Below are 11,396 nucleotides of genomic sequence, written 5' to 3' on the forward strand. Positions count from 1 at the left end.
GAGAAAGCCAACTGAAGTTAGAAAAGAGCCAAGTTCAGTGTACTAAGCTCTTGGAGCCTGACGGAGTCCATAAATAGCTTTTCAAAGTTTGCAAACATGCCTTAGATATTGAGGATGAGTGAAACCAAGAGGTTGTTACATAAAAACATCTTCAGTTAAAGTCCCCTGTAAAAAGGCATTATTAACATCTAATTGTCATAATTGTCAGCCCTTAGTGGTAGCTAGACTCAAGATAAGTCTAATTGTAGTGGGCTTAACAACGAGACTAAATATTTAAATAAAATCAACTCTAGGTCTTTGATGAAATCCTTTGGCGACGAGGCGTGCCGTATATCAGGCAACAAAGCTATTGGAGTTCTGCTTAATTCGAAAAACCTACTCACACCTGATGATGTTTTGTGTATGATGAAATGGTACTAGATCCCATGTTGAGTTATGGAGGAGGGCATTATATTCCTCACACATAGCGGTATGTCAATGCATAGATTTTTGGGCTTAAGTGAAGGTGGTGGGTTCAACAATAATGGATGAGGAATCCATGATAGTATGTAGATCAAGGACCTAACGTGGTTTGAAAATACTACTTTTAGAGCGTGTTGTCATGAACGGTCGTCGTGCACCCGCAACAACTCCGTTCAACGAACCGTTCATCGCTCTCATCTAGATGTACAGTTGCTTGGTAGCCTATTTTGGCTTTGTTTTAAGTCCTTTTTGCTTGTAAAAATATAAATTCGAACAAGTTACAGCGCTACAGTGTGACCGCTCACCGAATTGAGCAAAACAGCCCCAAAATTGCCCAAAACAGCTCCATTTTCGTATGCCACGGGCTGTTTTCTGTAGCCCACTGCTGCACGTGAAACGTCAACCATCTTAGCACCTTGAAACCACCCGGGTGGCACCATGGGGGATGGGGCATCGATATAGTATCGGGCGTTGAGCAACCTTTCGCAAGTTCGCATGTTACCTTGACGGGAACTTATTGTCGCGCCCGGCACCCGGTGAGCAGCTGTCTGTGGACTTGCAGCTATTCATTCAACCCTTTAAAGTCCTTGTTTTCCTCCTCTCCCTCTTTTCTCCTGTGCACACAAGGTGCTCACTGAATTTCTTATAAAGCTTCCTCTTTTCGTGAGACGTCGGGACTTGTCTGTCGCTCGTTCTTTGAACTAATCAACTTTCTCTTTTATAGGTCCTTTGGGACCTACGAGAGGTTGCAAGTGGGCTGATCTTTGTGGATGCAAATTGTAAGGGCGACGCGCGACTTAGGCAATGCAAGCTAAGTTCGCGTCTTTGCCGCAAAGGTGCCTCGCGACTTAGGTGATGCAAGCTAAATTCGCATCTTTGCCGCAAGGGTGCCTCATGACTTAGGCAATTCCAGCTAAGTCCGTGATTTTATAGTATCAGAGCAGGCAAGCACTTCGAGTGAGCAACGAAGGAACTTCGCAACTTTGCTATGGCAAAGCATCGTGGCGAATCAAGCAAGACGGGACAAGCCGGACCCTTGCCCCAAGCAGCCGCATGTGGGCTGCAAGTGCACACTCACTCTCATGCTGTTGGAGCTACTCAGGAGGAGCGCGACAGTGAATATGATGAGCAAAAAGTTGGCTACTCTCTGCGAGCGGAGGAAGCACAATCTGGAGCGCCAACTGGGAAAAAGAGTCATACGGAGAGACTAACGGCGGAAACCCGCTTGGATGTTCTTGAAGTGAGCTTGGAGAAACTCTACCTTGGCCAACGAAGGCTTGTTGGGGTAGAAAGCTTGCAAGAAGAAGCGAAGTCTAGGATCGATAAGGTTGAGGCCCTAGTCGACCGATTGTTAGATGACACCAAAGACTCCATGCAACACCTGCAGAAAGTTGTGACGAAACTCACTTCAAGGGTGACCATGCTCACAAGAGCACTAAATACGGGAGGGAGCAACACTCGTGTTATGCCGCCACAAAACTTGAGGGCACCCGAGCCTCATGGTTATGGAGGGGCCAGAGACGCCAAAGAGCTCGAGAATTTTTTATTCGACATGTAACAAGTACTTTCGAGCTACGAGGCCTGATTCTTAAGAAACCAAAGTTTCTATAGCGACAATGTATCTGAACGGAGATGCAAAACTTTGTTAGTGAACCCATTGGGAGGAGATCCAATAGGGTCGGTATCGAGTTGACACATGGAATGACCTGAAACGAGAGTTGAGAACCCGGTTTCTACTAGAGAACACAGAGTTCGTCGCAAGAAGGAAGTTGAGACAACTCCGCTAAAATACTTCCATTCGAGACTATGTGAAGCAATTTTCTATGCTAATGTTGGACATTCAAGACATGTCCGAAAGGATAAGCTGTTTAGCTTCCTCGATGGTTTGAAGCCATGGGCTCAACAAGAACTACATTGAAGGAATATCGCCGACGTGATCGAGGCAATTGCTACCGCAGAAAGGCTCACCGACTTTATTTCCTCTGAAGACCCGGGAAAAAGGAAACAATCTTCAGGCAATCGCCCTTCAAAATATTCTCGAGGGAAGGAGCTCGGGGGCGAACAAAGGAAGAAGAGTTCCTACAAAGGGCCAAGCCTGAAAGGCAAGGCCCCGAAACCTGGAGGATGCTTCTTATGCGGAGGACCACACATGGTGAGAGAGTGCCCATGAAAATAAGCACTCAATGCTTTAACAGCTTCCATCCACCCCCCCCCCCCCCAATCGGACAAGGGCAAGGTTGTTGCTCTTAGTTCAAGTAGTTCTGAATCCAGCAGCGACGATGAGGAGTCGCAAGGACCCCGAATGGGAGTAATGCATTTGCTGAATGCCATGCGGGGTCAAGTGAGGGAGAACAAGAAAACAAGGCTACAAAAAGCAGAAAGTGATGAGCTGATGTATGTAGACATTAAGCTCAATAGCCAAATGACCCATGCAATAGTGGACACGGGCGCTACCCACAACTTCATTGTCGATCAAGAAGCAAAGCGCCTTGGGCTGATCTTGGAGAAGAGCCCAAGTCAAATGAAGGCGATGAACTCGGAGGCTAGGTGAATCTCCGAGTTGGCAAACGAAGTTCCCATCAAGATCGGAACATGGAGTGGGAGCACAAACATGATGGCGGTGCCACTGGATGACTTCCAAGTGATTCTTGGAATGGAATTTATGCACGCGGTGAAGTTGGTGCCAATGTCGTTCCTTAACTCCTTATGTGTGATGGGAGGTGATGACCCTTGTGTGGTTCCCGTCTCTTGGAGAGGAACCAGAGAACCGCAACATATATCGGCATTACAATTGAAGAAAGGGATACGAAAAGGTGAACTAACATTCGTGGCTGCTATGAAGCTAGGCCACTCATGAACCTATTGTGGTGGCAAACATCTTGAAGGAGTTCACGGATGTTATGCCACCCGAGATGCCGAAGACTCTACTGCCATGCAGAGGCGTGGATTACAACATCGAGCTAGAGATATGAGTGAAGACTCCAACGAGACCACCCTACCGCATGCCCCCGCCAAACCGCCCTACCACATGCCCCTGCCAAAGTTGGAAGAACTCAGAAAAGTAGTTAGGTGAACTGCTAAACGGTGGTCTTATCCGCAGTTCTAAAACACCCTTCGGAGCTCCAGTTCTCTTCCAGAAGAAACAAGATGGGAGCCTACGACTATGCATTGATTACTGAGCCATTAACAAAGTGACGGTGAAGAACAAGTATCCCATCCCGCACATCGTGGACTTGTTCGATCAGTTAGGCAAAGCCAAGTATTTCTCAAAACTCGACCTTCGGTCGGGGTATTGGCAAGTGCGCATTGCTGAAGGTGATGAAGCGAAGACTACCTGTGTGACCATGTATGGAGCATTTAAGTTCTTGGTGATGCCTTTCGGTTTAACCAACACTCCAGCCACGTTCTGCACTCTCATGAACCAGCTATTCAAGAAATATTTGGATAAGTTTGTGGTCGTCTACTTATACGATATTGTCGTCTACAGTCAAATGCTCGAGGAGCATGTCAAGCACCTTCGGACAATTTTTAAGGTTCTCAGGGAGAACACTTTATTTGTGAAAAGGGAGAAATGCTACTTTGCTCAAACAAATATCTTATTCTTGAGGCATTGAATCGGTGATGGCTCCATTCGGATGGACAAATCGAAGGTGCACGTGGTTGCGGAATGACGAACTCCAAAGAAGGTGCCAGAGTTGAGATCCTTCCTTGGCTTCGTCAATTACTATCGATGCTTCATAGCGGGGTATTCGAAGCGTGCAACTCCACTGACAGAGTTGCTGAAGAAGGAGCAGCCTTGGAGGTGGTTTGATAAATGTGAGATTGTAATACAAGATCTAAAGGCCGTTGTATTGGAAGAACCGGTGCTTAAATTGTCGGACTATGAGGAGCCCTTCGAAGTCCATACAGATGCTTCAGACTTCACTATTGGGGGAGTACTCATGTAGGAGGGTCATCCGGTAGCCTACGAGAGCCGCAAACTCAATGAGACCGAGCGACGGTATCCGGTGCACGAGAAGGAGATGACAACGGTGATCCACTGTCTACGAGTTTGGCGACACTACCTTCTTAGATCGTGATTTGTACTAAGGACAGACAATATCGCTTTGAGCTATTTCCAAACTTAGAAGAAACTCTCCCCAAAGCAAGCACGATGGTAGGACTTCCTGGCTGAGTTTGATATGGCAATGGAATACAAGTCCGGAAAGGCGAATGTCATAGCCGATGCATTGAGTCGGAAAGTGGAGCGTGTGAATGTCGTACAATTAGAGGACAGAGGCCAAGCAAGTCAGTTGCACTCCAACTTCCTTTCTAGGATCAGGGATGGACTGTATAGTGATCCCCAGGCAGAAGCCCTGATACAGCTCATTAAAGAAGGTAAGGCACGACGGTTTTGGGTCCAGGAGGGACTCGTTTACACTAAAGGGAATAGAGTTTATGTTCCTCGAGTGGACAATATGAGACGTGAACTCTTAAGTGTCACGATTCCCTTTAGGCTGGACACCTAGACATTCACAGAACCTTAGTCTCGTGTAGAGGGCCTTCTATTGACCGAAGATGGGGACTGATGTGGAGGAATATGTTCGAACGTGCCTCACTTGCTAACAAGATAAGGTGGAGCAACGGAAGCCGATGGGACTTTTGGAGTCGTTGCCCGTACCAGAAAGGCCGTGGGAGAGCATTTCCTTAGACTTCATATCAAGCTTGCCAGCAGTAGGGAGACTCGGATCGATACTCGTGGTGGTCGATCGATTTTCAAAGTATACAACTTTCATTGCTGCTCCCCTACACTGTTCAACAAAGGAGGCGGCCAAGCTGATGATGAAGGATGTGGTGAACTACTGGGGAGTCCCACACTATATCATTAGTGATCGATACGCTCAGTTCCTGGGATGATTATGGACCGAGCTATTCAAATTATTGGGGTCCAAGTTATACTTCTCCATAAGCCTCCACCCCTAGACGGATGGTCAAACTGAGAGGATAAACTCGCTCCTAGAGTAATATCTTCGGCACTACGTGAGTGCCAACCAATGAGATTGGATGAAGTTGTTGGACATTGCCCAATTCTCCTACAACTTGCAGCAGAGCTCTACATTCAACAAGAGCCCCTTCGAGATCATTACAGGACAACAATCGTCAACTCCTCACACCATGGCAATCGGGTATACCGGGAGTAGTCTATCAGCCTACCACTTCGCAAAGGAGTAGCATCAAAATGCAGATATTGCGCGGGCTTACTTGGAGAAGGCGACAAAAAGAATGAAGAAGTGGGCAGACTTGGGAAGGAAATCGCAAGAGTTCAAGGTCGGTGATTTGGTGTTGGTAAAGCTCTAATCAACATCACTCCAATTCTTTAGGAACAAAGTACACAAAGGATTGATGCACAAGTATGAAGGGCCCTTCCCAATTATCAGTAGGGTGGGCAACATCTCCTACGAGTTACAACTGCCGGCATGGTTCAAAATTCACAATGTTCTTCACACCAGCAACCTAAAAGCCTACCACTCGGATCCACAAGATGTTTCCCGAAGTGTTCCAACTCGGCTACCCCCCACCAGAGTCTCCTACGAGAAGCGAATTGAAACTATTTTAGTGGATCGTAAGATAAAGCTACCCAATGGAGCTGAGTAGACCGAGTACTTGGTGAAGTGACGAAAGTTTTCCTGAACTGAAGCCAGTTGGGAGCCTGAAGATGCTCTGCGACATGAAGAAACAATTATCAACAACTACCAATAAGTATCGATGAGGGCGTCGACAGTTTAAGTGGAGGAGAATGTCACGAACGGTCGTCATGCACCCGCAACAACTATGTTCAACGAACCGTTCGTCGCTCTCATCTACATGTACAGCTGCTTAGCAGCTTGTTTTGGCTTGGTTTTAAGTCTTTTTTGCTTGTAAAAATGTAAGTTCGAATAAGTTGTAGCGCTACAATGCGACCGCTCATCGAACCGAGTAAAATGTCCCAAAACAGCTCCATTTTCGTGTGCCACGGGCTATTTTCTGTAGCCCGCTGCTGCACGCAAAATGTTAGCCATCTCAGCACCCTAGAACCACCCAGGTGGCACCATGGGGGATGGGGCTTCGGTATAGTGTCGAGCGTTGAACAACCTTTTGTAAGTTCACACGTTACCTTGACATGAACTTATTGTCGTGCCTGGCACCCAGTGAGCAACTGTTTGTGGACTTACAGCTGTTCGTTTAACCTTCTAAAGTCCTTATTTTCCTCCTCTCCCTCTTTTCTCCTGTGCACGCAAGGTGCTCGCTGAATTGCTTGTAAAGCTTCCTCCTTTCGTGAGACGTCGGGACTTGTCCGCCGCTCGTTCTTTGAATTAATCAACTTTCTCTTTTACAGGTCCTTCGGGACCTGCGAGAGGTTGCAAGTGGGCTGATATTTACGGACGTAAATCGCAAGAGCGAAGCGCGACTTAGGCAACACAAGCTAAGTTCGCATCTTTGCCACAATGGTGCCTCGCGACTTAGGCAACGCAAACTAAGTTCGTGCCTTTGCCACAAGGGTGCCTCACGACTTAGACAATTCCAGCTAAGTCTATAACATTGTGGTCAAAGGATGGTTGGAGACTACAGGACCGGGAGGTTGTGTTGTTGGAAGAAGTGGTTGAGAGTCAGGTGAAGGTATGTCAAGGTCACTTGGTCGAGAAGGAGGTAAAGAATAACGGTTGTGATCTTGAACTAATTACCCCAATATTTGGAGAAGAAAGAAGTGGAGTAGGAATGGAAGGAATAGGCAATTACTGAACCGGAGGAGTGGAATAGTATGGATCATGAGAGGAGGAACTGGACGATGTCATAGGAGGCTCGTTCGATTGAATCGGAGGCATACTCCAATGAGGAATGGTTAATGAGGTGGTCTGCATGATAGGATAGGTATAGTTTTGAAAAGGAAAGACAGACTCAACAAAAATAACATGACGTGATATAAAAACTTTGTGAGTGTGGAGATTATAGTAGTGGAAAGCATTATATTCAAAAGAGTAACCTATAAAAACGTAAGGATTAGATCGTGATGTTAACTTATGAGAGGCATAGGGACGCAACCATGGATAACATAGACAACCGAATACTTTGAGTTTATGAAGGTTTTGAGGTTTGTGAAATATTGTGTCAAAGGGGGACTGGTATTTTAGGACTGGAGTAAGTATTCTATTAATAAGGTAGACGATAGTTTTAAAGGTTGTTGTCCAAAAGTTTGAAGGCATGGAGGCCTGATAGAGAAGTGTGAGCCTAGTTTCTACAATATGTCGATGTTTGCGTTCGATAGATCCAACAAGTTGAGGAGTATGCAAGGGAGACTTGAGGTGTTGGATACCACAAGCTGAGAGATAGGACGTCAGGGCTTGATATTCATCGCTACCATTAGAGTAAATCGTTTTGATGGTAGACTGAAAGTGGTTTTTGACCAACTTTCGAAAAGTGGGAAAGATGATCGAAACTTCAGATTTACGGTGAAGAAGATATAACCATATGTACTTAGTGAAGTGATCTACAAAAATGACATAAAATCTGAATTTATCAAAAGACAGGATTGGGGCAGGGCCCCAAACATCTGTATAAATAATTTTAAATGGTTTAGAGAAGGAAATGGAAGATGAGCCAAAGGGCTGTCGATGACTTTTATTACTAAGACATGTATCACAATGCGTTATAGAATTATGCGATTTAAAAATAAAAAGAGAGAAACGAGAAAATAATTTCTGCTGAATAAAGGACGAGAGATTACCAAGACGACGATGCCACATATCAACTGGAGTCGTAACAAAAGAATGAATAGTGGGCTGAGTTATTTGTAGAGCTGACGGTCATTCGTAAATATTACCTCTATTCGGGCCTTGGACCAAGGATGCCCCCGTGCTCAAGTCTTTAACAAGAAAGGAATTAGGAAAGAATTCAATTGAAGTATTGTTATGTTTGCAAAACTAAGAAACAAAAAAGAGGTTGCGTTTAATATTAGGGGTGCATAAAACATCATCGAGTATAAATGTGGTAGTATCAGAAGTAAGCGTTGTGGAACCAGTATGAGTTATAGGAAGGCCTTTACCGTCACCAATGATAAAATCTTCATCGCCACCATAGGGATTGTGGAGAGACAAATTTTGAAGATCAGAAGTGATGTGATGGGAGGCGCTAGAGTCCACATTCCAGTTGGGCTAGCTAGTCGTCAGAGTAGTGAGGAGATTTGTTTGAGACCAATGTGACGGAGCAGAAAGGTGAGGTCGAGACCAATAAACTTTAGCGGAGTGTTCGATTTTATCACATAGTTGGCAGATGACCCGTCGTTGTTAGCTTGGAGGGGCAGGATGCTAAGGCGGACAAGTATTGAAGTTGCCACTTTACGAGAAGTTATGATTAAGAGGATAGGGGAGGTGTTGCATGAGACCCATAGGATCAAGAATACCTTTGGTGATGTTCGGAGGGTATGAGTGTTCTTCCTCTTAGACGTATGACTGACTTGAGCTGTGATAGTCGGTCCGGGCAATTTGTCCGCACACTTCAAATACATCTTATAGTCAGTCAACTTGTCATAGAGTTCTTCAAAGGAGACTAGCGAGTCGCGTGCCCGAATTGCAACCACCAATTCCTTATAGTCGTCTCCAAGACCATTTAGGATATGGATGATGATCTCCTCATCACATAGGGAATGACCTATCAAAGCCAAGTCATCGATGATAACTTTGATATTTTGTAGATAATCAGTGATAGTACTTCCCTCTTGTTTGGTCACCATCAGTTTGGATAGAAGACTGAGCTTGCGAGTACATGAATGATTCACCAAGGTTATTTGCAGTTTAGACCACGCATTGGTAACAGTCACACATGCATAAATCAATGGAGCGACGGATCCAACAACTAAGACTTGAATAGCTTGGAGGATGAGACGATCTTGATGCAACCATAGTTTATGAGCTGGATTAGATACTGGACTAGGTTCTCTAGGGATGTTGAGCATGGATGGAGGATAACTGAAAGAGCCGTCCATGTAGTCTAGCAAGTCGTATCCAAATAAGAGATTAGAAAATTGAGTCCGTCAGAACGTATAGTTACCACGTTTTGATAATTTAAAAAGGATTAGTCTAATAGCATTGATGGAGATAAGCTATTTAGGAGAAGAACTACGAGTCCCGAAGAAATAAGAATTATAATATTAGAAGAAGATGCCGAAGACATCCCGGACCTTTTTTTTTTTTTTTTTTTTTTTTTTTGCGCCAGATGAACTTGATGGAAGATGGAGGAAATGGTTGAAGAAGTATGGGAGAGAGAGAGGCTTCTCAGGATGTGAAATTGGGAGAAGAAGAGAGGAAGCAGATCTCTACCGCTGCAGCTACTGCAGAGCTCTACTGGAAGGCTTCATACCGTCAGCATGCGTAAGGAGATCAACGAGCTTCTTCTAAGCTCCAGGAGAAAGGCTGCTGCCCGATCCCCGCCGAGCGAGGGTGTCCAGGCTGGAGAATGCCAAGTGGTCGGCGAGTCCGGATCAGGGGCGGCGCTCGAAGGGAGAGGTAAGCAGCGGCGCTGCCCTTTCCAGCCGGAGGAGGAGGCGACAGGGGATGGGCAGGTCTTCTATCCGCAGGGAGCAGTCCTTCTAAAGATGTTCTTCCCAGTATAGGTGGGCGGACGGAGGAGATCTTCCCGATGGCGAAGAATTCTCGCAGCAGGAAAGGCAGCGGCGAAATGTAGATTCCACTAGCTCCTTTGCCAGAAGAAGCAGTCGCAAAGCCACCAACGGATGTCCTAGCAGCGAGGTCGGCGAGGACGCGGTCGATGTTGGACTGGGTTTGCTTGCTCTTAAAGCTCTTACTGCACTACTGCAGCGCAGATGTACACAGCGGCGCAGCGGTGCTGCCCTGCACGTTAGCATATCTCTGCTGTTGCTGACGACGGCAGCGGTTCGGGTTGTGCGCCAGCAGCTGCTGTTGTTGGCCGGGATGCGGCCGCGGAGTTGCGTCAAGGCAGAGAGGTTGGCGTCGGCTGCTGCTGGCCGAGGGAGCTTCGGTTCTTGCTTTTCTTGTGAGAGAAACAGACGTCGCAGCCGGCGGCGGTGGCGAAGGTGACCTGCGAAGGAAAAGATGGGCCGGAAGGGGAGAAAGAAGGGGAGGAACTGCAGCGGAGGAAGGAAGTCAACACCAGTCGAAAAATACGGGCCGGAAGGAGAGAAAGATGGGGAGGAACTATAGCGGAGTAAGGAAGTCAACACTAGTCCTTCCGACTTCCACACCGACACCCAGATGACCAGCGAATGGTTCAAGCAGAACTGCCTGCATCCGCAAAAGATAGCTGTTCAGGAAGAAATGCTCTCATACTATGTTAGAAAATGGATAGTGACAGAAATTACAAAAAAATTATATTTTATGAATATATTCTTTTTCTTATTTATACGAAGAAGGATTTCCGTAGATAAATTTCCTCATATAATATTAGATAAATCTCTCTGCTACACTGTAGATGGACCCTCTTGTCGACCCTTCTCTCACGCCCGTGCGACAGACCCTCCGGCCACATCTGACGGCCGACATTCTTCGTCACGCCGATCACTGGGTGCTGGCAAAGATTGGAATCCTGACAGACCCACTGTGTTACTGCCACATCTGACGTCCGACATTAGATCTACTTCTTCCTCACCCCAGATCACACGGTGCTGGCAAAGATTGAAATCCCGTAAACCACCAACCTTATGATGATAAGTCTTATTATTATGAATCTCACACAATACTAATCTCACATAGTACTTACTACTTATAGTACTTTATCTTTCACATATTCAGACATCTTATTTGCAGTCAACAAATCATCATAACTTATGCATTAGCCCTTTATTATGTATTGGTGTACAGTAAAATGAGTCTTGTGATATTTAAAAGGGAGTCTCAATGGACTTCTTCTTTATAAACATTCATTACTTCATCTCAATATCTTCG

The sequence above is a fragment of the Musa acuminata genome, chromosome BXJ2-1 (assembly GCF_036884655.1).
Source record: "Musa acuminata AAA Group cultivar baxijiao chromosome BXJ2-1, Cavendish_Baxijiao_AAA, whole genome shotgun sequence".
In the NCBI taxonomy this organism is placed as follows: domain Eukaryota; kingdom Viridiplantae; phylum Streptophyta; class Magnoliopsida; order Zingiberales; family Musaceae; genus Musa; species Musa acuminata.